The sequence below is a fragment of the Rhinoderma darwinii genome, chromosome 3, assembly GCF_050947455.1.
Source record: "Rhinoderma darwinii isolate aRhiDar2 chromosome 3, aRhiDar2.hap1, whole genome shotgun sequence".
Lineage (NCBI taxonomy): Eukaryota > Metazoa > Chordata > Amphibia > Anura > Rhinodermatidae > Rhinoderma > Rhinoderma darwinii.
In genome coordinates, this window is record NC_134689.1 from 48146597 (window position 1) to 48171572 (window position 24976).

Here is a 24976-nt window from a genome sequence, read left to right on the forward strand (position 1 = left end):
CATATGCCACCACATTATAAACTGAAATAACAGCAAAACCCCAAACAAAACTACCAAGCAAAATCCATGCTCAAAATGGCGGTCTATTCCTTCTTAGCCCTACAGCTTAGCCCAAACAGCAATTTATGGCCACAAGTAAGGCATTACCATACCCGGGAGAACCCGCTTAACAATTTATGGGGTAAGATTCTCTAGGGGCACAACATCTTGTGCGATGAATAGGCAGATCAGTGGAGAAATTGCAATTTTCACTTTGTACAATCCACTGCGTATTCATTTCTGAAAAACACCTGTGGAGTCTAAATTCTCACTACACCCCTTGATAAATGCCTTTAGGGGTGTAGTTTCTAAAACGGGGTCACTTTTGTTTGGTACATCAGGGGTTTTGCAAATGCAACATGGCGTCCGCAAACCATTCCAGAAAAATCTACGCTCCAAAAGTCAAATACCACTCCTTTTCTTCTGAACCCTCCCATATACGTAAACAGCCGATTATAACCACATATGGGGCGTTACTGTACTCGGGAGAAATTACTTTACAAATGTTGGGGTGCTTTTTCTTCTCTATTCCTTATAAAAATGAAAAATGTTGATCTAAAACGACATCTTGTTGGAAAAAATATATATTTTTCATTTTCATGGCTTAATTCTAATTAATTCAGCAAAAAACCTTTGGGATCAAAATTTTCACTATACCCCTAGATGATTCCTCAGGTGGTGCAGTTTCCCAAATGGAGTCAATTTTGGGGTGTTTCCACTGTACTAGTACTACAGGGGCTCAGCAAATATGACATGACACCCAGACACTATCCAAAATCCAAATGGTGCTAGTTCCATTCTGAGCCCTACCGTGTGTCCAAACAGCCGTTTATGACCACATGTGGGGTATTGTTTTACTCGGGAGAAGTTGCTTTACTAATTTTATGGTGCTTTTTCTCCTTCAGTCCTTGTGGAAATGAAAAAAAAAACCTAAACCTACATTTTATTTCAAAAAATGTCGATTTTCATTTTTACGGCCTACTTACAATAAGTTCTGTAAAACACTTGTGGGGTCAAACTGCTCACTGTACTCCTAGATAATTTCCTCATGGGGTGTAGTTTCCAAAATGGGGTCACTTGTTGGGGGTTTACCACTGTTTTGTCCCCTCAGGAGCTTTGCAAATGCGACATGGCCTCCGCAAACCATTCCTGCTAAATTTGAGTTCCAAAAGCCAAATGGCGCTCTTTCCCTTCTCAGTCTCGCCGTGTCTCCAAACAGCCGTTTATGACCACATGTGGGGTATTGTTTTACTCGGGAGAAATTTCTATACAAATTTTATGGTGCTTTTTCTCCTTTAGTCCTTGTGGAAATGAAAAAAAATTAGCTAAACCTACATTTTATTTGAAAAAATGAAGATTTTCATTTTCACAGCCTACTTCCAAAAATTTCTGCAAAAAACCTGTGGTGTCAAAATGCTCACTATACCCCTAGATAATTTCCTCAAGGGGTATAGTTTCCAAAATGGGGTCACTTGTTGGGGGTTTCCACTGTTTTATCCCATAGGGGGCTTTGCAAATGCGACATGGCCTCCGCAAACCATTCCTGCTAAATTTGAGCTCCAAGAGCCAAATGGCGCTCTTTCCATTCTAAGCCCTGCTGTGTGTCCAAATAACCGTTTATTACCACATGTGGGGTATTGTTTTACTTGGGAGAAATTGCTCTACAAATGTTGTGGTGCTTTTTCTACTTTAGTTCTTTTGGAAATGAAAAAAAATTAGCTAAACCTACATTTTATTTGAAAAAATTTAGATTTTCATTTTCATGGCCTAGTTCCAAACATTTTTGCAAAAAAACTGGCCGGTCAAAATGCTTGCTACACCCCTAGATAAATTCCTCGAGGGGTGTAGTTTCCCAAATGGGGTCACTTTTGGGGGGTTTCCACTGTTTTAGTTCCACAAGACCTGTTCAAAGCTGACATGGTGCCTAAAATATATTCTAATAAAAAGGAGACCCAAAATCCACCAGGTGTTCCTTTGCTTCTGAGGCCGGTGCTTCAGTCCAGTAGCACACTAGAGCCACATGTGGGATATTTCCTAAAACTGCAGAACCTGGGCAATAAATATTGAGTTGCATTTCTTGGGTAAAACATTCTGTGGTACAAAAAAAATGGATTCAAAATGAATTTCTGGAAAAAAATAATGAACTTTGTAAATTTCACCTCTACTTTGCCTTAATTCCTGCGCAATGTCTAAAGGGTTAAGAAACTTTCTAAATGCTGTTTTGAATACTTTGAGGGGTGCATTTTTTTAAATGGGGTGACTTATTGGGGGTTTCTAATATCTAAGGACCTCAAACCCACTTCACAATTGAACTGGCCCCTGTAAAAATAGCATTTTGAAATTTTCTTGAAAATGTGAGAAATTGCTGCTAAAGTTCTAAGCCTTATAACGTCCTAGAAAAATAAAATGATGTTCAAAAAACGATGCCAATCTAAAGTAGACATATGGGGGATGTTAGTTAGCAACATTTTTGTGTGGTATAACTGCCTGTCTTACAAGCAGATACATTTAAATTGAGAAAAATGCAAATTTTTGCAATTTTTCGCTAAATTTTGGTGTTTTTCACAATTAAATACTGAATGTATCGGGCAAATTTTGCCAGTAACATAAAGTCCAATGTGTCACGAGAAAACAGTCTCAGAATCACTTGGATAGGTAAAAGCATTCCGGAGTTATTACCATATAAAGTGAAACATGTCAGATTTGAAAAATGAGGCTCTGTCAGGAAGGTCAAAAGCGGCCAAAGAGGGAAGGGGTTAAAGGGAATGTGTTGCCAGCAAAACATGTTTTTTTTTTTTAAGTTAAACAATTAGTGTGTAGGTGATTAAACATTGTTCTAATTTTATTTATTTTTTTCACGAGTCAGGAAATATTATAAATTGGATTCAATTTATAATATTTCCCAGCACTGGTCACTAGATGGAGCCATTCCCAAAATTGCAGCATTGCATGTGGTAAAGCAACCACATTGCTTTATGCTGCAAAATTGGGTAAAAATCCTTCGCTCTAGTGAGCTCTCAGAATCCCCCCTCCTTTATCCTGGCTAGTGCCGGGAGAAACGAGGGGTTTGAACGGTCTAACCTCCTACACTGTGTGTCGCCATTTTTTGAGCTAACACACAGTGTAGTAGGTTTACATCTGCTGCCGCTGCTCTATGTGCACAAGTCCGGAAGCCGCGACCGGAAGTAGTAATCTTACTGTCCGGCCGCGACTTCCGGTCCACAGGAAAATGGCGCCGGACGGCGCGCATTTGAAATTGAACTGTGTGGGAGCGGCGCATCCACGATAGTGGATGGAACGGGCCCCGTTCGCAGTCCCTATGGGACTGGAGATGCCGTATTCCATGTCTGTATGTGTCGTTAATCGACACATACAGAAATGGGAAAAAAAATGGCAGCCCCCATAGGGAAGAAAAAGTGTAAAAATAAAAAAAAGTAACACACAAATTAATCCAAACGTTTTTAATAAAGCACTAACATCTTTAACATATTAAAAAATTTTTTGGGGTGACACTGTTCCTTTAAGAGTTGATTTCAAACAGACTCATTGTGCTGAGAACAACTATACAGATGTAGCAGGGATGGCACTCAAGCAGGTAGTCAGACGAAGCTGGGTCGGTACACAAGCAGGTTGTCAGATGAAGGCGGGTCGGTACATAAGCAGGTAGTCAGATAAAGCCGGGTCGGTACACAAGCAGGTAGTCAGATGAAGCCGGGTCAGTATACAGTGTAACACCCATGGCCACGGGCCGTCGGGATTACTCACCTCCCAACGGCCATAGCCATGAATCTGTGCTCACTTCATTCTTCGGTGTCCTGTAGGGTGCGTGCGCACGCTTGTGCCCAGCCTTAAATGGAATGAATTAAATATGTAATTAGCCCATACTCACCCTGGACTATAAGAAGACTGCCCCTTCCCTTATTGCCTGAGCGTTGTTGTGTTTATTTGTGTTAGTCTTTGCAAATGGTCCCTTAGTGTTTTCCAGTTCCCAGTGTTCCCGTACCTGCTACCTGTATCCTGTTTCCCATGCTACCTTGTTCCTGTGCCATTGAGAGTTGGAGTCATGTTGTGCCATATACTACGCCTTCCGTGTTACACCGCGCCTGGTGTCTGCCTGCTGCCAAGGTCCCATACGAGCCTACCATTGCTACTGTCTGAATTACCACAGGTACCCTTATTCAAACTATAGACATTGACTTGGTATCCTGTTGGCTAGCTGCTATCCCGCTACGGCGGTACGGCCCACTGGGTCCACATACCCACAGATCGTGACAGTACGCTCAGGCCATGGACCCCGCTGGTCAATCCAAGACCATTATGACGTCACAAGCCATGCGGTCAGATATACTAGACCTCCGGTCACTACAAGACCAATTCCTCCAGGCGGTGAACATCATTGCACATCAGCTGGATACGCAAGCTGCAGCCTTCCCGGCACCTGCGCCTGTTACCTCTGCTGTTCCTCCTACTACACCCCCTTGCAGTTCTAACTCCCGATTTTCTATGCAGAGGCCTTCACTTCTGATGACGCAAAAATCGCCTTTATAATCTCTCTCTTCACTGGCAAAGCCCTGTTGTGGGCGAACCCCATTTTGGAATGTCAGTGACCAGGGACCCGTGAGCTACAGCGGTTCATACAGACTTTCCGTACTATATTTGAGGAACCCGGGAGAGTTTCATCGGCTGCTGCATCCCTGCTGACCCTTCGCCAGGAGTACACCTCCATGGGCGAGTACGCCATTCAGTTCCGCACCCTGGCTGCCGAATTAACCTGGAACAACGAGGCCTTGGTGACTACGTTCTGGCAGGGACTGCGGCCTGAAATTAAGGACGAATTTGCTGCCCGAGATCTGCCATCTACCCTGGATGACCTCATTCTTCTGGCCGCCCAGATTGACATGAGGATCCGAGAACGGTTCCAAGAGGTTCGTCGGAAGGAAGGTCTCCCTAGGCCGGCTCCTACATTTCAGCAACCCCTGCTGCCCTCTTCAGCTGTTCCACCAGAGGAGTCTACGAAGATCTCAAGTTGTCTATCCAGAAGAAACAATGCAGACGCACTTCGGGACTCTGTCTGTATTGTCGCCACGAAGGCGGTTTTGTACATCTGTGCCCCCAAAAGCCCTAGAGCCTTGGGTTGGTTGGGGAGACCACGCTGGGTGGAAAAGGACTTTCTTCCAAATTGTCTATCCCCGTGACGATAGTGTCCGGTGAAAAGACGCACCAGGTTTCTGCCTATCTGGACTAGGATCCGCAGCTAACTTCATTCAGAAAGACCTGGTTGTTCTTCTCCATGTGCCCACAACCCCCCTTGGGAGGCTGTTCATCGTTGCCTCGGTGAATGGACTGCCTCTGCCCGACCCAATTGTAGCTGTGACCAAACCGCTGAGGCTCCAAGTGGGGGCCCTTCCTTCAGAGCTAGCCTAGTTTCTTGTCCTACCCAAGGCCGTCAACCCTGGGCTGCTGGGCATTCCTTGGCTTCGTCTACATGCCCCAGCTCTTGACTGGAATTCTGGAGAGGTTCTCCAGTGGGGTTCCAAGTGCCTCAACTGCTGCCTGGGGCAGATCCATCCGGCCCCGTCTCATCATCCACAGTCTTTCACAGGATTGCCTCCTCATTATGCTATGTTCTCGGATGCCTTCAGCTAGAAGGAGGCAGGGACGCTGCCCCCAAACTGGGCGTATGACTGCCCTATTGAGCTGGTTCCTGATGCATCCCTTCCCCGTGGTAGGGTATATCCTCTCTCCTTGCCAGAGACTCAGTCCATGTCCTTCTATATTAAGGAGAATCTGGAGAGGGGTTTCATACGGAAGACCTCCTCCCCGGCAGGAGCCGGGTTCTTCTTCGTCAAAAAAAGGACGGGATCTTCCGTGAGGAGGGTGCAGAGAGCTCTCTGCGCTTCCCTAACTAACGAACCGACTCTTACATCACCCACGACCAAAACGACATCTCCCCTTTGTCGGGGGTGCAGGACAGACCACCGGGCTCACGGTCAGTGTTTACCAGAACGGCGGGCATTCCGTAAAAGCCCCGCGCTCCCGCGTGACTACCATCGGCATCACTGTATGACGCAGCCCGGGATGACGGGGAAATAAGAGCAGGCTCACTATTGAGGACTCCACATCCAGGACGGTATCACACGGCAAGGGAAGTACGCTTACCCCTTACTATATACCTGCACGGTACTGATATTCTGGGAGACGCAGCCAAGTGCCTCCTTCTTGGTGGTGACAAGCGCCATCTTGTATTTTGGGCCCGCCCTTCCCTGCAACAGTCGCTGTTAGCGGTGGGCATCAGACGCAGTTTTGGGCAGTTTTGGTCACTTTAGGGGCAACTGCTCGTCTTACCTCCTCAGGGGCACCATGCCGCCTGTGACTCGTAAAGAGAAACAGACAACAAGTCGCTCATCCTCGGACCACGAGGATCAGCTCTCTGTCGATGACGGAAATGGAATCAGCGTCGGGCACGACAATGGCAACGATGATTGATTACAAAAAATTGGCTATGGAGGTGACTAAACGTATAACGCCAGATATACAGGACACTCTAGCGAACACTATATCTGCTTCATTACAACAGCTTCAAAATGATATTGCCCAGCATGGAGCACGCTTAGATAAGGTGGAACAGCGCATCTCAATGCTGGAAGATGATGCCGCCGACACACATGGGACACTCCAAGAGCTTTTAAATGGGAAGCAAAGGGTGGCTCTTAAAATTGATGACTTGGAAAACAGGTCAAGAAGAAACAATCTACGAATAGTGGGCCTTCCAGAAACCATACCGGCTTTACATTTGAAACGCATCTGTGAATATGATCTGCCAAAAGTGTTAAATATGAGCGGCCCATGTAAAGTGGAAAGAGTGCACAGAGTGGGCCCGAACCGTCAGCATTTACAGTCTCAACCAGGTTCCAGTAAACGAGCCAGACAAGTTATTGTGCGTTATTTGGACTACTCTGACAAAGAAGCCCTACTACGTTCCTACAAAATGCGACAGGGACCGACGAAACTAAATGGAACCACAGTCATGATGTTTGGAGATTATTCGGCTGAGGTCTCCAAAAAACGCAAGCTCTTCAGCAGGATTTGCACCGCTTTTCATAAAAAAGGGCTGAAGTTCCATCTACAATATCCGGCGATACTAAAGGTCACTACCCCGAGGGGAACCATGCAGACCTATACTGATCATCGAGAAGCAGAAGAGATATTTAGGGATTTGCTCCAAGAAAGTATCCCACAGGCTGCTGCCTGAGATATACCAGACAAGGAGGCGCCCATTCAAACCCATACTCCTTCGGTGAGGGGTCAGCTACCAAAGGAGAAGAGACTACCGCAGGCACCACGGACTGTGAAGTAATGCCCTTGGGTACCAAAAGGCTTTGTTTTTTGTGGACTGCCTGTTTCGGCGCTATGTGTGGGCGATGGGTAAGCAAGGCTGGTCACCCGTTTGATTATGTCCGCTTGATATGAGCATAGAATTGTCACGCAGGAGTCTTCTAGGTAGGATGGTCAGCATAACAGGGTATCCACAGTAACTAGGGTAGATCTAATAGCTGCCGTGAAGACATATATCTTGATACTTGGTCGGAGGTTCGCAACATATCTTTTTAGGTAATCCGGGGATAGCACCATGTCAGAAAAAAGTGAAGTGCTGAAAGTTATGGATACTGAGTTACTGGGAACCCTTGAGGATAAAAGGGAAAGTTATGCATTTACTAAAAGTTTTGGTTTTTTGTTAAAATTCAATCGATCCTTGATATATGGAAATGTTTTACTGGAGCAAACAAGTCTTCCCATTGCCTTACTGGTTTTCATGACACATTTTTTTTTAGTTTTTTTTTTATAAGAGACCCACCTTACCACCATAGCTTGATATCTTTAGCCCTTTTATGAGAGTAGAAACATGGAATGTTAAGGGTCTATTGTCCCCCCACAAGAGATCCATGGTCCTGCGGCATCTACATACACTAAAGGCTGATATAGCCTTACTTCAGGAGACACATCTGGTAGACAAAGATTTTTTTCACATGCGGAAATATTGGGTGGGGGAGGTCTATGGGTCTTCGGCTGTACATAAGAAAAATGGAGTAATAATTCTAATTCATAAAAATTTAGTATCCACTTTGCGCACACAACATGCAGACTCTGAGGGATGCCTCATACAACTCTCATTGGATACTCAATTAGGGGAAGTGAGTATATATAATGTATATGCACCCAACTCAAGCAATTGCACATTCTTTCAGGTTCTTCAATCTACTATTTTGTCCGACACAAATGTGCTGAAAATAGTAGGGGGAGACTTTAATTCGGTAATGAATACTGCCACAGACGGAATCTTGCCTGATTTTTCCCATGCCACACAGTTGGGGGACAGCTGGAGACACATGAATCCAGATGGTAGGGAATACACCTATTTCTCATCATACCACAAATCGTGGTCCAGATTGGACTATGTTTTTCTGAGCTCACACCTGCTGCAGAGGCTGGAACAGGTTGCGATCACCAGTATGGTCATCTCTGACCATGCCCCGGTAGGCTTACTGTTGACAGATGCTCACCCAAAAGGGGGAGATTTCATTTGGCGATTTCCGACATTTCTAGCAAAAGATGAAGGCTTTCAGGATTTATTGAAAGGTTGGTGGCTAGAGTATGACGGGGATAACGCGGTTCACAGAACAGATCATGCGTTATACTGGGAAACGGCTAAGGCTGTTTTGCGTGGGAAGATTATCGCTTATGTTTCCTTCAAAAAAAAAAAAACAGACGTTCCAGAAATATAGGGAATATAGCGATGGGCTTAGAGGAGCGTACTCTTCTTTCCAGGCAGACCCGTCTCCTGACAAACAAAGCCAATGGGTAACAGCCAAAAGATTGTTTGAAGAATGGTTGGATAGGAAGGAGAAATTTGGCAGATCAATTTATGAAGCCGAACTCTTTCGTTTTGGGAACAAGGCGGGGAGACTGTTAGCGGGGCTATCCAGATCATGCTGGCCAACTACACTTGGACCCTAGGAAGATCAATGACATTTTGAATTTTTATTTATCAGAGACTGTATGAGGAAGGTCCGACTCCAGACACCATGCAGGGAAGTCATTTTCTCTCCAGACTATCTATGCCCACTCTGAATTCAGACCAATTGGACAATATTAATGCTCCATTGGGGGGGGGGGTTGTCGAACAGTAAGGCCCCGGGACCTGACGGATATCCGGCTAAAGTTTTACAAAATACTGACGGAACAGATAACTCCGACATTATTAGCTTACTTTAATTCCTTGATGCAAGGTGCTAACATACCAATGGCGGCAAATATGGCATACATAAAAGTTACCTCCGAGGTGCCCGCAGCTGGTTCTGCTTTCAGGGACTTCCTGCAGATTTGTTAGCAAACACGATCCTCTATTCTGCTGGCGGTCGACCGCATGAAACGATAGGCAGACACAAGGAGAAGAGAACCTCCCTAGTTTCTTCCGGGTACCAAGGTCTGGCTGTACTCTAGAAATATCCGGCTGAGGGTGCTATCATACAAGTTTGCTCCCAGGTTCCTCGGACCCTTCGAGATCTTGCAACAGTTCAACCCTGTCTCCTACAAGCTTCGGCTGCCTACTACCCTCAAGATCCCCAACTCCTTCCATGTCTCCCTCCTAAAGCCTGTGGTCCTGAACCGCTACACCAAGATTCCTTGTCCTGCAGTTGCCCTCAGCGGTTCATCGGATACATTTGAGGTTAAGGAGATACTGGACACCAAGAAAGTAGGAGGAAGAACTTTTTATTTGGTGGATTGGAAGGGGTTTGGTCCAGAAGAGAGGTCCTGGGAGCCAGAGGAGAACCTCAATGCTTCTACCCTCGTGAAGAGGTTTCTCTCCCGCTCTGGTCCAAAGAAGAGGGGGCGTAAGAGGGGGGATACTGTAACACCCATGGCCGCGGGCTGTCGGGATTACTCACCTCCCAATGGCCACAGCCATGGATCTGTGAGCGCTGGCCTGCATCTCCTCCTCAGGAGATGCAAGCGCTCACTCCGCTTCATTCTGCAGTGTCCCGTAGGGTGTGAGTGCACGCTCGGGCCCGGCCTTAAAGGGCCAGTGCGCGCACATGAATTAAATATGTAATTAGCCTATACTCACCCTGGTCTATAAGAAAGGACCTGCCCCTTCCATCATTGCCTGAGCTTTGTTGTGTTTACCCGTGTTAGTGTTTGCAAATGGTGCCTTAGTGTTTTCCAGTTGCCAGTGTTCCTGTACCTGCTACCTGTATCCTGGCTGGAGGCGATGTCTGGTCATTCTCCCGACACTCCGGGGAATGAACTGCGGCAGTAAGGGACGGCACAGCTTGATCTCGCGAGATCACAATGTGCGGTGACTAAAGCTAGGCATGAATGAAGAGAAGTGTATGATGCTGGTAGTCAGATGAAGCCGGGTCAGTACACAAGCAGGTAGTCAGATGAAGCTGATCGGTACACAAGCAGGTAGTCAGATGAAGCCGGGTCGGTACACAGGTGGTAGTCAGCAATTCCAAACAGGATCAAGTGCAAGGCAGCAGGAGCAGAGGAAACAAATACTTAAGCAAAGGCTTAATTCAGGAAGTACTTATTTATAGGCCCTGGAAACAGGAACCAAGATGGATTCTTCCGAGGTAAAACTGGCCATCTTGGAAAAGGGCAAGTTCAATGGGATATAGTGGCCTTTTGTGGCTGGGGGTGGAAATGGCTGATGATATTCCTAACAAAATGCCTCCACTTATCAGACTCCTTTTTCCCCCTTCCTAACTATTCACTTGCTTTGAACTTATTGCTAAATCTGTCTCCTCAAGACAAGATGGACTATCAGCTCACTGAAAGATCAGGTTAGATCTGCCCATAGAAGTCTATGGAGAGGGAAGGGGAGGAGGAAGCAGGAGCAGAGTGTGAGAGAGAGAGAGAGAGACAGACACACAGAGACATTGCTGCTGCTCATATATCTCAATCCAGTGCTGGATTCACATTTTGACTGCTCAGTTCTGGTGTATGAGGTCCTCCATTTTGCTGCTGTTTCTTAGGGTGTGCTACAAAGAGATTGGGGAGCAGGATGTTTTCTTCTCTTTGTGTACAGTGTATAGAAGACATGATAGCAGTTATCAGGTACACCCACTAGCTCAGGGAAAACTGAGAATTAGAGATAGAGCCCGCAGAGGGGAAAGTGTTGTTCCTCATGTACACACATATAACAGCTTATTCTAAAAAGTCACCTCAGAGGTTAGGTATGTTTTAAGGCCCTTTTTATGCAGGTCAATAATTGGGTGAACGAGCGCTTGTACGGGTACTCATTCCAAATCATTGCCCTGTGTAAACAGGGCTGCATTTAGCAAACAAACAAGCAAATACTCGTTTGTCGGCTGATTGGATTTATTATGCATCACAGTTGAGATGAGGTTTTGATGTTGGTGTTCAGTATTTTTTCCTCCAAACACAGCGTTGTATATTTGTGCTAAAATTTTTATCTGTCCATATAACACTTTCTCAGAAGCATTTTGGAACATCCAGGTGGTCTCAGGCAAACTTAAAGAGGCTCTGTCACCAGATTTTGCAACCCCTATCTGCTATTGCAGCAGATAGGCGCTGCAATGTAGATTACAGTAACGTTTTTATTTTTAAAAAAACGAGCATTTTTGGCCAAGTTATGACCATTTTTGTAATTATGCAAATGAGGCTTGCAAAAGTCCAAGTGGGTGTGTTTAAAAGTAAAAGTCCAAGTGGGCGTGTATTAGGTGCGTACATCGGGGCGTTTTTAATACTTTTACTAGCTGGGCGCTGTGAAGAGAAGTAACATCCTCTTCTCTTCAGAACGCCCAGCTTGTGACAGTGCAGATCTGTGACGTCACTCACAGGTCCTGCATCGTGACGGCCACATCGGCAGCAGAGGCTACAGTTGATTCTGCAGCAGCATCAGCGTTTGCAGGTAAGATCGACTTACCTGCAAACGCTGATGCTGCTGCAGAATCAACTGTAGCCTCTGGTGTCGATGTGGCCGTCACGATGCAGGACCTGTGAGTGACGTCACAGATCTGCACTGTCACAAGCTGGGCGTTCTGAAGAGAAGAGGATGTTACTTCTCATCAGAGCGCCCAGCTAGTGAAAGTATTAAAAACGCCCCGATGTACGCACATAATACACGCCCACTTGGACTTTTACTTTTAAACACACCCACTTGGACTTTTGCAAGCCTCATTTGCATAATTACAAAAATGGTCATAACTTGGCCAAAAATGCTCGTTTTTTTAAAATAAAAACGTTACTGTAATCTACATTGCAGCGCCGATCTGCTGCAATAGCAGATAGGGGTTGCAAAATCTGGTGACAGAGCCTCTTTAAGCTGGCTGCAATATTCTTTTTGGATAGCAGCAGCTTCCTTGGTGGTGTCCTTCCTTTGACACAATTCTTGTTCTGTGTTTTTCAAATAGTGGTCACATAAACAGTGGTTTTAGCAGTTTGTAGAGTCTTCAGTTGCTCTTTTGCTGCTACTCTTGGGTTTCTTCTCAGTGGTGGGGCCCTCAGCAATCAAATATTTATCATGGGATAGATTTGCCTAGTGGGAAATCCCCTTTAATGCTAAAGGCTGTGAGCACCCAAGTGTAACTATTATAATCTCTGTATATTGATTATGTGGATAACTGATCAGTAAAAACTCTCAACTTTGCATAAAAAATTCAAATTCAACCAACATCAGGATAATTGTTATCAGGAGGTCTAAGATTGAGCTAAATGTTCATCAGTGACATAATTAGATTCCTATGGGCCACAAGGCAAATTTTGCACATGCCCCCCCCCCCTCCACTGTTGCTCATTCCAGGCCCCAGTGGCATTGCAAATCTCAAAGACAATTTTTTATGTATAATAATATACCTCTAAATTATACAGTCATAAAGTTATCAAATAATACCACTATACAAAGACCATATATTCCATTACTGTTACTGAAAACACCCAGTATTGGAAGGCCAATATTGCCAATGATACCACTATACAAGGGACAAACAACGCTGGCACACAATGAGCATATACACAGTTGAGTCACATTATTATGACCACCAGCTAATATCCGGATTTACCGCCGTGTGCAGCACGAACAGCAGCTAGACGGGCTGGGAGTGACTCAATAAGGTGCTGGTAGGTTGTCTCAGGCATCTGGAGCCATGCTGACTGCATCCCACATTTGCTGGATGGTGCGTGGGGGAGGATCCATAGAGCGGACAAGGCGATTGAGGTGGTCCCACAGATGCTCAATTGGATTCAAGTCTGGCCAATTACGGGGCCAGGGAAGTACTTGTAAGTCTTGGTTGTGCTCTTCCAACCACTGTCGGACATTTCTAGCTGTGTAACATGTCGCATTGTCTTGCTGGAAGATTCCATCTGCCCCAGGAAAGACAAACAGCATGTATGGGTGAACGTGGTCTGTAACGATGGTTTCATACCCACAGAGAGTGCTTCCACATGGATGAGTGGGCCCAGATAATGCCATGAAAAAATTCTGCAAACCATAACGCTACCGCCACTAACTTGTGTTCTTCCAGCAATAATTGCAGGGTGTTTGTTCTCTGATGTTTCTCTCCTGACACGCCAACGTCCATCCAATCGATGAAGCAGAAAACGTGACTCATCGGAGAAAGCAACCCTTTGCCAATCATCGGTGGTCCAATTCCGATACTGCCGTGCAAATTGAAGCTTTTTTTTTCCGATGCACCTTTGTTAGCATAGGATCAGTGACATCCGTCTGCTTCAGAGCCCCATACACAGTAGGGTTCACTGAACTGTTGTTATAAACACATGTCTGGTAGCCCCCTGGTTAATTTTCACGGTGAACTGCTCCACTCGCGCACCTTCATAGCCGACGTTCACCTCTCACATCAATGGCATGTGGTGCTCAGCAGTTTCCACGTTGGTTATTCCCAATAGTGACATTTGTCCACTCACAATACACTTTTACCATAGCAGCACGCGAACAGTACACAAGCTGCGCTGTTAAAAAAATACTGCCACCCTTGGCTCGAAAGCCGATAATCATCCCTTTTTGCAACTCTGATATATCGCCCCTGTAGATAGTGCCACAGTGCATACGTAGATAGTTCCACACACAGCCCCCTGTAGATAGTGCCATACACATCCCCCATTATAGATAGTGCCATACTGAAAACATGATTACAGTACAGGACAGTAGTTACACGGAGAGGCAGGGACTCCTAGCGTCGTACATAACTATGATGCTAGGAGCCCGGCTCCCTGCAGTGTGTTTGGTCCGGGTCTTGCGGCCGAAATACAATCCGTCGTTTGTTGCGGTTTTGACGCAGATCTCACCCTTTTGCATTGCAAAGGGTAAAATCTGCGCTAAAAATCTGTGGCAAATCCGCGACGTGTGAGCTCAGCCTTAGGGTTCACATGTTGCGTAAATATTGCAGATTTTCAGCAATGGAATTCGCAACATAATACAGTAGCAGCAAAGTGGGTAAGATAGAACAAATCTCATCCACACGTTGCGTAAACACTGAGCGGAAAAAACGCTCAGAAATTTACATGCGGTGCAGTTTTATTCCGCAGCATGTCAATTATATTTGCATAAATGTTGCTTAATTGTTGCGTGTTTTCCCCATTTAATTCAATGGGAGGTAAAACCCACAACAAATAGCAGTCCTTGCATTTATTGTGGCGGAATCGTAGTTAATCTTATACTTACTCAGAAGCCTGTTTCTTCCTCCAGGCCGCTGTTTCTTCCATTCATCCAATGTGAACGCTGCAGCCAATCACAGGCTGTAGTGGCGGTCACATGGGATGAAACGTCATCCTGGGAGGCCGGCCTGGATGACGTCAGAGGGCCGGCCCCCTGGGATGACTCTTCATCCCATGTGACCGCCGCTGCAGCGGTCTCCTGGGATAAAACGTCATCCTAGGAGACTGAATGCTTTCCAGTTTTCCGCAGCCGACATTACTGGCGAAAAACTGCACCAGAGTTTGGTGCGAATTCCCTGCGGCAACCGGGGCAGATACCAAATACCGCGGCCCGGTACCAAATGATCCGCGGCCCGGTGGTTGGGGATCACTGCTCTATATAATACATTGAGCAAATAATACCTCTATTTAAAAAACAGATAACACATCTGTAACGTCCATGGCCGCGGGCCGTCGGGTTTACTCACCTCCCGACGCCCGCAGCCATGGATCCGTGAGCGCTGGTCCCTGTCTCTTTCCTAGGAGACGCCAGCGCTCACTTCCGCTCCAACCTGCTGTGTCCCATAGGGTGCGCGCGCTCGCTCGCGCACGGCCTTAAAGGGCCAGCGCGCGCACAAATGATTTCGTCATCATCATCATCTGCCCTGATTTCCTGGTCTATAAGAAGGCCCAGCCTCCATCCGTGCTGAAGCCACAGCCACCTTCCGTACTATTTCAGGTACCCAAGCATTACTGTCTGCCATTGTCTTTCGCATAGACTGTGACCTGGTCAGCTGCCTCCCCGCTATGGCGGAGCGGCCTAATGGGTCCACATACCATGTGTCCGTGACAACATCTATACCACAACTTAATACTGCCACCACAAAGTGACCAAATCATATCACAATAAAGTGAATCATACTCAGGGCCGGCCTTAGGGGTGTGCGACCTGTGCCATTGCACAGGGCGCATCACTCCAGCAGGTGGGACGCGGTGCTGCGCTGGCTCCCTTCCCCTGCTTCTTTCAGAAGCGCCCGGGCACTTCTTAACTCAGTGGCTAGCGGCAGCTAGTGGCGACACCGGGCATGATTGCGCCTGTGCTAACAGTCCCCTGGGACGCCCCCCCCCCCCGTGGTCGTCGGCTGCTACAGCGGTGGAGAGGCCACTATAGCAGAGCAGGGAGGTATCTCCCTGCTCTGCTATCTACTAGCGCAACTGTAGCTCCATGAAGGAGCGGAATCCCCGTGTGGCCGGGGATTCCGCTCCTGGATGGAGCGCTTGATGTCTCTGTCCATATATGGACAGTGACATCAGGAGCAACTCCTGAAGCAGAATCCACGTCTACAACGTTGCCGACTCTGTGACTGGGGATTCCACTCCAGGAGAAGCCAGTAACGTCACTGTCCATAAATGGACACACACAACAGGGGCTTCTCCTGGAGTGGAATCCCCGGTCACAGCATTGGCAATGCTGTGGACAGGGATTCCGCTTCAGGAGTTGCCCTTGATGTCACTGTCCATATATGGACAGGGTGTCACGAGGGGTCTGTGGACCCACTGGGCCGTACCGCCTTGGCGGTAAGGCAGCTGGCCAACAGGGAGCAGGTGAAAGTCTATAGTTCGTATAGGTACCTGTGGCAGCTCAGACAGCAGCAGGGCAGGCTCGGCTGGGACGTCAGGCGAGGCGAAGCAGGTCAGACGTGGATACAGCACGACACGACTTTGGCACAGAACAGTGCTCGACCAGGATGGTATGGAATGCAAGGAACTGGAACAGGTACAGGAACTGGAACAGGTACAAGAACTGGAACAGGTGCAGGAACAGGAAACACACTAAGAGGCCATCACATAGACAAACTAGAAAACATCAACAACACTCAGGCATCGAAGCAGAGGGCTGGACCCCACTTATAGTCCAGGGTACTCACGGATCAAAGCGTGCACTGCCCCTTTAAGAGCTGGCACAATCATGCGCGCGCACCCTACGGGATCCGGCTGAGGTGAGTAGACACGAGCGCTGGCGTCTTCTGAGGAGGAGGCTGGGGCCAGCGCTTGCCGACTCGTGGCTGCGGCTGTCAGGAGGGGATTGGAGCTGACAGCCTGCAGCTACGGACATTACACAGGGACCTCAAGCTGAGCGCTCCAGGAGCGGAATCCTCAGTCACAGGGGGATTCCGCTCCTTCAGGGATCTTCAGTGGCTCTATCTACAGGAAGGGGGTGCTATCTACAAGGGGGCTGTGGGCTGTGTGGCACTACCTACAAGGGGTCTGTGTGGCACTACCTACAAGGGGACTGTGGCACTACCCACCCGGGGTCTGTCTGGCACTACCCACCAGGGGGCTGCGTGGCACTACCTACAAGGGGCTGTGTGGCACTACCTACAGGGGGCTGTGTGGCACTACCTACAAGGGGCTGTGTGGCACTACCTACAAGGTGGCTGTGTGGCACTACCTACAAGGGGCTGTGTGGATCAACCTAAAAGTGGCCTGTGTGGTACTACCTACAAGGGGGCTGTGTGGCACTACCTACAAGGGGGCTGTGTGGCACTACCTACAGGGGGCTGTGTGGCACTACCTACAAGGGGGCTGTAGTGCACTATCTACAGGAGGCTGTGTGGCACTACCTACAAGGTGGCTGTGTGGCACTACCTACAAGGAGGCTGTGTGGCACTACCTACAAGGGGACTGTGGCACTACCCACCAGGGGTCTGTGTGGCACTACCCACCAGGGAGCTGTCTGGCACTACCTACAAGGGGCTGTGTGGCAGAAACCTACAGGGTGCTGTGTGGCAGTACCTACAAGGGGCTGTGTGGCACTACCTACAAGGGGGCTGTGTGGCACTACCTACAGGGGGCTGTGTGGCACAACCTAAAAGGGGCCTGTGTGGTCCTACCTACAAGAGGGCTGTGTGGCACTGCCTACAATGGGACTATGTGGCACTACCTACAGGGGGCTGTGTGGCACTACCTACAAGGGGGCTGTATGGCACTAACTACAGGGGGCTGTGTGGCACTACCTACAAGGGGGCTGTGTGGCACTACCTACAAGGGGGCTGTGTTGCGCTACCTACAGGGGGCTGTGTGGCGCTACCTACAAGGGGCTTTGTGACACTATCTACAGGGGACTTTGTGGCACTACCTACAAGGGGAATCTGTGAGTGCAAGGCTGATGGCCATTTTATTGTGAGTGGCGGGCTGATGGTCATTTTACTTTGAGTGCTGGGCTGATGGTCATTTTACTGTGAGTGGTGGGCAGATGGTTATTTTACTGTGAGTGGGGGGCTGATGTTCTTCAAGTGGTTTCCACCTCTGAGCTCCAATTGAAATTAATAGGAGGGGGCGTGGCTTTGGCATGGCGGTGTGAGGACGCACTTTTGTGAAGCTCCGGACTCGACTCACAGAAAATTGCCCGAAAGGGCTCACTTACCTGGTCCTAGTCTACGATGACGAAGGGGAGACATCGCAAGAGCCTCTCGGTCACTCCTGGCACCCCCTCTCGGTCACTCCTGTCCATCGGCAGGTTCCTTCGCTCCAGGCAGGACGGATCCTCTCCACGGCGCTCTTCCATTCCTCCTTCAGGCCGAAGCCGGACCCCGCCAGCACGTGGGTGCTCACCGACATCCTGCTCCTCCGGGCCAGCGAGTATCGACTGCCGCTCCCAGGTCCACATACCCGTCATGGCGACTCCGGAAGTAGGTCAGGGCACAGATGACTTGCCTGGGTCGGCTCCTCCAGCCCTGGCAGATGACTTTCCCCCTCTCCAGCCCCAGTCTGTGCCAAGACAGGGCGCTGATCGCATGGCCCTGCAAGGCAGGGGGCGGTCCTGGCACCATCTTTCCTTGCCTCCCCGCGGCAGTCTCCCCCAGTCGACTGGCTGCAGCTCAGTCAGGGGACGCCAGCTATTTTGAGGGAACCGCTCACTCCATCAGCAGTGTCTGGGGAACATCAGCCAGTCCCTTCTCCGGGCCCCCTGCTCTCTATAGAACGGACCCTGGCAGATTTGTGGGAAATGGTGCGGGTGTTGTCCACCAAGTCCGACCTGGATCTACGCCTCTCCCGGCTGGAAGAGAAGCATGACAAGGCCATTGGTGCTGTCTCACAGGAGGTACGTTCATTGGCCGCACGGGTGGAGGAATTGGAGCGCCAGAACTCTGTTTACTCCATGGACATCTTGGTACTTTCCCAGACCCTGGACACTCAATCTACCCAAATGCGGGACTTTTCCTTACACCTGGATGATGTCGAAAACAGGGAGAGACGGAACAATTTGAAATTGAGAGGCATATTGGAATATATGCCTCCGGATGGCCTATATGACACGGTGACACATATCTTTAACAAGCTCCTGGATAGACCATGTGATATGGCCATTGAGATGGATAGGGTGCATAGACTGGCGGTCTCACGGGCAAGAGATGGTAACCGCCCGCAGGATGTCATATGCAGAGTACACTTCTACAAACAAAAGGAGGACTTTGCACAGAGAGCCTGGGAGAAGGGGGCCATTCCCTTCAATGGTTCCAAGGTTACCGCCTTGCCGGATGTCTCCAGATTGACTCTCTACATGCGCAGGGCAGTCCGCCCTTTGCTGGAGGCTACTATAGCGGCAGATGGGCCATCCCTTCCACATCATACTCCGCAGACAGGGGCATTCGTTTGCTGTTCGTTCTCCGGATGACCTGGAGGAGTCCTTTCGGTTCCTGGAGATCTCCCCAGTGCGGTTACCGGATTGGACAGAGCCCCCGATATCGCTCTTTCCCAGAGGAGGTCCTTACCCTGATTCTGTGCACCCGGTTCCGCCTCACTCCAGAGACGGGACAGCCGAGATGCGGACCCCAGGGTGGCATTCCCCACGCAGAGACTGACCTACTACATTCTTCTTGTATAATCTAGTTCCCACCATTGGAGCATCGGTCACGGTTTGAAAGTTATTTGCACTTACTTTTTCTTTGCAGTGTTCTTCAAGAAATGCAGATGTCAACATTGGTGGTGATCTTGAATGGGACATTCTGTACAGTATGCTGGTCTGGGGGTTTCTCTATCTGTGGAGCTGCATCTGTTTAGCCAAGTAGGGGCTGGGAGGTCTCCACTGTAGTTAGCCGGTTGAGTCCGGGATTTCACTGAGTTCAATTTAATATTCCTAGTCTATTTTTGTAATTTTTGAGGAACTGTTTCTGTCACAACGCTGCGATTCTGCGTTCCCGATTAGGGTCCCGTGTTGTTGTGTCGTGGTCGGAGGGTATTTTTTCCTTCTGAGGACGACATAACACACGATGAGTTGTTGAGGGGTTTTGTACTCTGCTATTAGTGGGGCTGTTTTGTTCCATTACTCTGGTACTTCTGTCCCTTTAAAGGGGTCTTTTTCTTGCTATCTTTCCTTCCCTTTCCACCTCTGTCTTCTCCTCCCTCTCCTATTATGTCTAACATAACTATTGTCTCCCTGAATGCGCAGGGTCTGAATATCCCGGAAAGAGGTCCTCCATTCTCCGTCTTCTCTGGAAGAAAAAAGCGCAAGTGGCATTTCTTGAGGAGACCCACTTCCGGGCTGATTGCATACCGAAGCTTACGGACCCCCATTATACGGAGGGGTATCATAGTGTGTCCCCTGATTCTAAGACTAAAGGGGTCTCCATCCTGATTTCACGCTCTCTCCATTGGGAACATGTGGAGACTCGCACAGATGGAGCGGGAAGGTATCTCTTCGTGAAAGGTAGGCTGGCTAACACTCTGTTCACACTGGCTTCGTATTATCTCCCTAACACTGGTCAGGTTGCCTTCCTGGAGAAGGATTTAATGGAGTTGGATGACTTTCTGGAAGGTACTCTAATACTGGGAGGGGATATGAATGTCACCTTAGATCTTACCTCAGACTCCTCACGCGGGCACTCATCTTTATCTAGGCCAGCTCACCGTTATATACGTCGGCTATTGCATGAGCACCCACTAGTCGATACGTGGCGGCTCATGCATCCATCGACAAAAGACTACACTTTCTTTTCGGCTCCCCATAACTCATATTCCAGATTAGACTATTTCTTTCTACGTCATTCACATCTTTCCGGCCTCACATCAGCCTCCATAGATGATATCACATTCTCTAATCATGCTCTTATAACTCTTATCCTCTCACTCCTGGCAGTGGCGCTTGAACTAATGGCTCTTGCAGGTTTCGACGGTGGTCTCGGACATTCGCAGGGACCTCGAGGAGTATTTTGCCACAAATGTCTCTCTGGGACCCGCTTTGCATTTGGGAGGTGCATAAATGTGTAGTGCGCGGCTCCTTCATTCGTATTGGTTCCAAACTAAAGAGGGAGCGGACTGCACACCTGCTGGATCTCTTGTCCCGCATACATAGGTTGGAACAGTCCCATAAGGCCTCCCAGGACCGGGTTGTGGGGGCGGAGCTAGGGCAGCTGAGAGTTCAGGTTCGTTCCCTCTCTCTTTCCAAGGCTAGGGCCTCCCTAGTTAAATGCAGACGGCGCTTTTACAAATTTAGTGATAAACCTGGTAGGACCCTGGCACGGGCACTTAGGAAAACCCATTCTCGTTCCTATGTTCCTCATGTTCAATATTCACACAATAGGTGTTTGCAACTTCCCCATGACATCTCGGAGGCCTTCCGTGCCAATTACCACTCTCTTTATAATCTTCCTCGGGCCCCCACATCTCCGGATGGAGGTAGCCACATGGAGAAGATTGAGACATATCTCCGGTCCTCAGGGATGAAATGTATCCCCCAGGAGGCTATCGCTGCCCTGGAGACTCTTATTTCATCAGTGGAGTTATCGTGGGCATTGAAGGACTCACCAGCGGGGAAGGCACCGGGCCCGGATGGACTACCTTTGCAATACTATAATACTATAAATCCTGCTCGGATCTGCTCTCACACCATTTCCTACACGCCTTCAACTCACTCACTGAGAGGAGTTCCCTTCCTCAAGATACATTGAGGGCCCACATGATACCCAAAGAGGGGAAGGACCCATCCATGTGCCAAAATTATCGCCCCATACAGGGGCGTAACTAGGGAAGACTGGGCCCCATAGCAAACTTTTGACTGGGGCCCCCCTCCCCTGGGTGTCACACAACCCCCCCTTGTAGATAGTGCCTTTTTTACAGCCCCCCTGTTGATAACGCCATACAGCCCCCTCTGTAGATAGCGCCATACATCCCCCTGTAGATAACACCATACAGCCCCCCTGTATATAACGCCATACAGTCCCCCTATAGATAACGCCATACAGCCCCCTTTGTGGATAGCGCCATATATCCCTCTGTAGGTAACGCCATACAGCGCCCCTGTAGATAACGCCATACATCCCCCCGTAGATAGCGCCATACAGCCCCCTCTGTAGATAGCGCCATACATCCCCCTGTAGATAACGCCATACAGCCCCCTTTGTAGATATCTACAGAGGGGGCTGTATGGCGTTATCTACAAAGGGGGCTGTATGGCGTTATCTAAAGGGGGGACTCTGTATGGCGTTCTCTACAGTGGGGGCTGTATGGCGTTATCTACAGGGGGGTCTGTATGGCGTTATCTACAGAGGGGGCTGTATGGCGTTATCTACAGGGGGGCTGTATGGCGTTCTCTACAGGGGGGGCTGTATGGCGTTCTCTACAGTGGGGGCTGTATGGCGTTATCTATAGGTAGGGCTGTATGGCGTTATCTACAGGGGGGCTGTATGGCGTTATCTACAGAGGGGGCTGTATGGCGTTCTCTACAATGGGGGCTGTATGGCGTTATCTACAGTGGGGGCTGTATAGCGTTATCTACAGAGGGGGCTGTATGGCGTTATCTACAGGGGGCAGTATGGCGTTATCTACAGGGGGCTGTATGGCGTTATCTACAGAGGGGGCTGTATGGCGTTCTCTACAGAGGGGGCTGTATGGTGTTATCTACAGAGGGGGCTTTATGGCGTTATCTACAGAGGGGGCTGTATGGCGTTCTCTACTGTATACATACAGCCCCCCCTGTAGGGAACGCCATACAACCCCCCCAGTAGGGAACGCCATACAGCCCCCCTGTAGGGAACGCCATACAGCCCCCTGTAGGGAACGCCATACAGCCCCCCCTGTAGGGAACGCCATACAGCCCCCCCCTGTAGGGAATGCCATACAGCCCCCCTGTAGGGAACGCCATACAGCCCCCCCTGTAGGGAACGCCATACATCCCCCCCTGTAGGGAACGCCATACAGCCCCCCCGTAGGGAATGCCATACAGCCCCCCCGTAGGGAACGCCATACAGCATACCCCCTCCCAAAAAGATGCGACCTACAGCCTACAGTGTGTCCTACAAAAGACATGTATCCCCTATCCACAGGATAGGGGATACATGTGTGATCCCTGGCAGCGATAGGGAGAATGGGGGACCGAAAGTCCCCTGAAGTTCTCCATGACTAACCTCTGACTTCCGGCGTCTGCGCAGCTCAATAAAAATGAGAGGAGCGCTGGTCACGCATGCGCACAAGCGCTACCGGCGCTCCATTCATTTCTACGGAGCTGCCGACACAGACCCCGGAAGTCCAAGGTTTGTGATGGAGAACTTCATGGGACTTTCAGTCCCCTGTTCTCACTATCAATGCCAGCGATCACACATGTATCCCCTATCCTGTGGATAGGGGATACATGTCTTTTGTTTAATGGCAGAGTGGGGAGATACCTCCCTGCTCTGCCGTAGTGTTCAGTGGCGTCCCGCTGTAGCAGCCATAGCGGCTGCTAGCGGAGCTTCCGGCCATGGTGGGGGCCCGTGCCGGCCGGCGACATGGGCGCCCTCATGCCGTGGGCCACGTAATGCCGCGGGCCCCATAGCAGCCGCTACGGCTGCTACGGCGGTAGTTACGCCACTGGCCCCATATCTTTGTTAAACGTAGATTTAAAGCTGTTTGCGAAAATTCTGGCCCATAGGATGACTCCTTCACTACATAATGTCATACATAATGACCACGTGGGCTTCATGCCTCTTAGGGAAGCTCGGGATAATACCACACGGGCAAATAACTTGATGTATCAAGCTGCTGCCTCGGCTCTGCCCATTTTCTTTCTGTCCACGGATGCGGAGAAGGCCTTCGACAGAGTCAACTGGGGCTTTATGCTGGCTACCTTGCGGCATGTTGGACTAGGCACTCATATGATGCAATGGATTTCGAGTCTCTACTCCCCTGCATCGGCCCGGGTTAAGGTAAACGGTCACTTCTCCTCCTCACTCACTATCTCCAATGATACAAGGCAAGGATGTCCCTTGTCCCCCTTAATTTTCATTTTATGTTTAGAGCCCTTTTTGTGCCATATTCGCTCCAACCCAGACATAGCGGGTGTATCTTCGGGAAGAAGGTCCCATAAGGTCGCTGCATACGCGGATGACCTGCTCTTTTTTCTCACTGCACCCAGGATCTCCTTGCCCAATCTGATGGCGAAGCTGAGTAGTTACTCGAAATTGTCCAACTTCAAGATTAACTACCAGAAGTCGGAGGCTCTCAATATCTCGTTGCCACAGTCTCTGGTGGATGATCTGTCTGAGTCCTTCTCCTTTAAATGGGCTAGAGATTCGCTTAAATATTTGGCGGTCCAGCTTCCCAGTGATCTGTCTCACCTTTATGCTGTGAACTACCCTCCGCTTCTTCAACGTGTAAAGAGCGATTTGGATTCCTGGACGATGGGCACCTTTACCTGGTTTGGTAGGTTTGCAATATTTAAAATGAATATCTTACCACAGATTTTGTACCTCTTCCAGGCACTGCCGATACACATCCCCCGCCCTTTCTTTCAAGCCCTGCTGTCCTTACTCCATAGATTCATATGGGTGGGGAAACCAGCCCGTATAGCTCGCTCCATGCTCTTTCGTGCTAGGTGTAAGAGCGGTGTTGGTCTCCCGGACTTTGTTTCCTACCATCAGGCCTCCCACTTGACACTAATTTTGGACTGGTTTAGACATAAAGAGGTTAAACAGTGGGTGTCAATGGAACAGACCTTTCTGGCTGTCCCATTGCAGGCGCTGCCTTGGTTGGGCAAATAAATCCCTCTATCGGCGCGGACACACCCAACTCAGTTGAGACATTTTCTCGCGTCCCTACCTAACCCATCGGAATACTCGCGGGATAGTTCCCCTTTCAAACTCCTTTGCACAGGCACTGGCACGGGGCGTCACTCGTTGTCCAGACTTTATGCTTTCCTGATCTCTCCATCCACTCTTTCCACACCTTCCTATTTGCTTAGCTGGGAGAGGGACCTGGGTCTAACATTTAATGTGGAGCAGAAAGA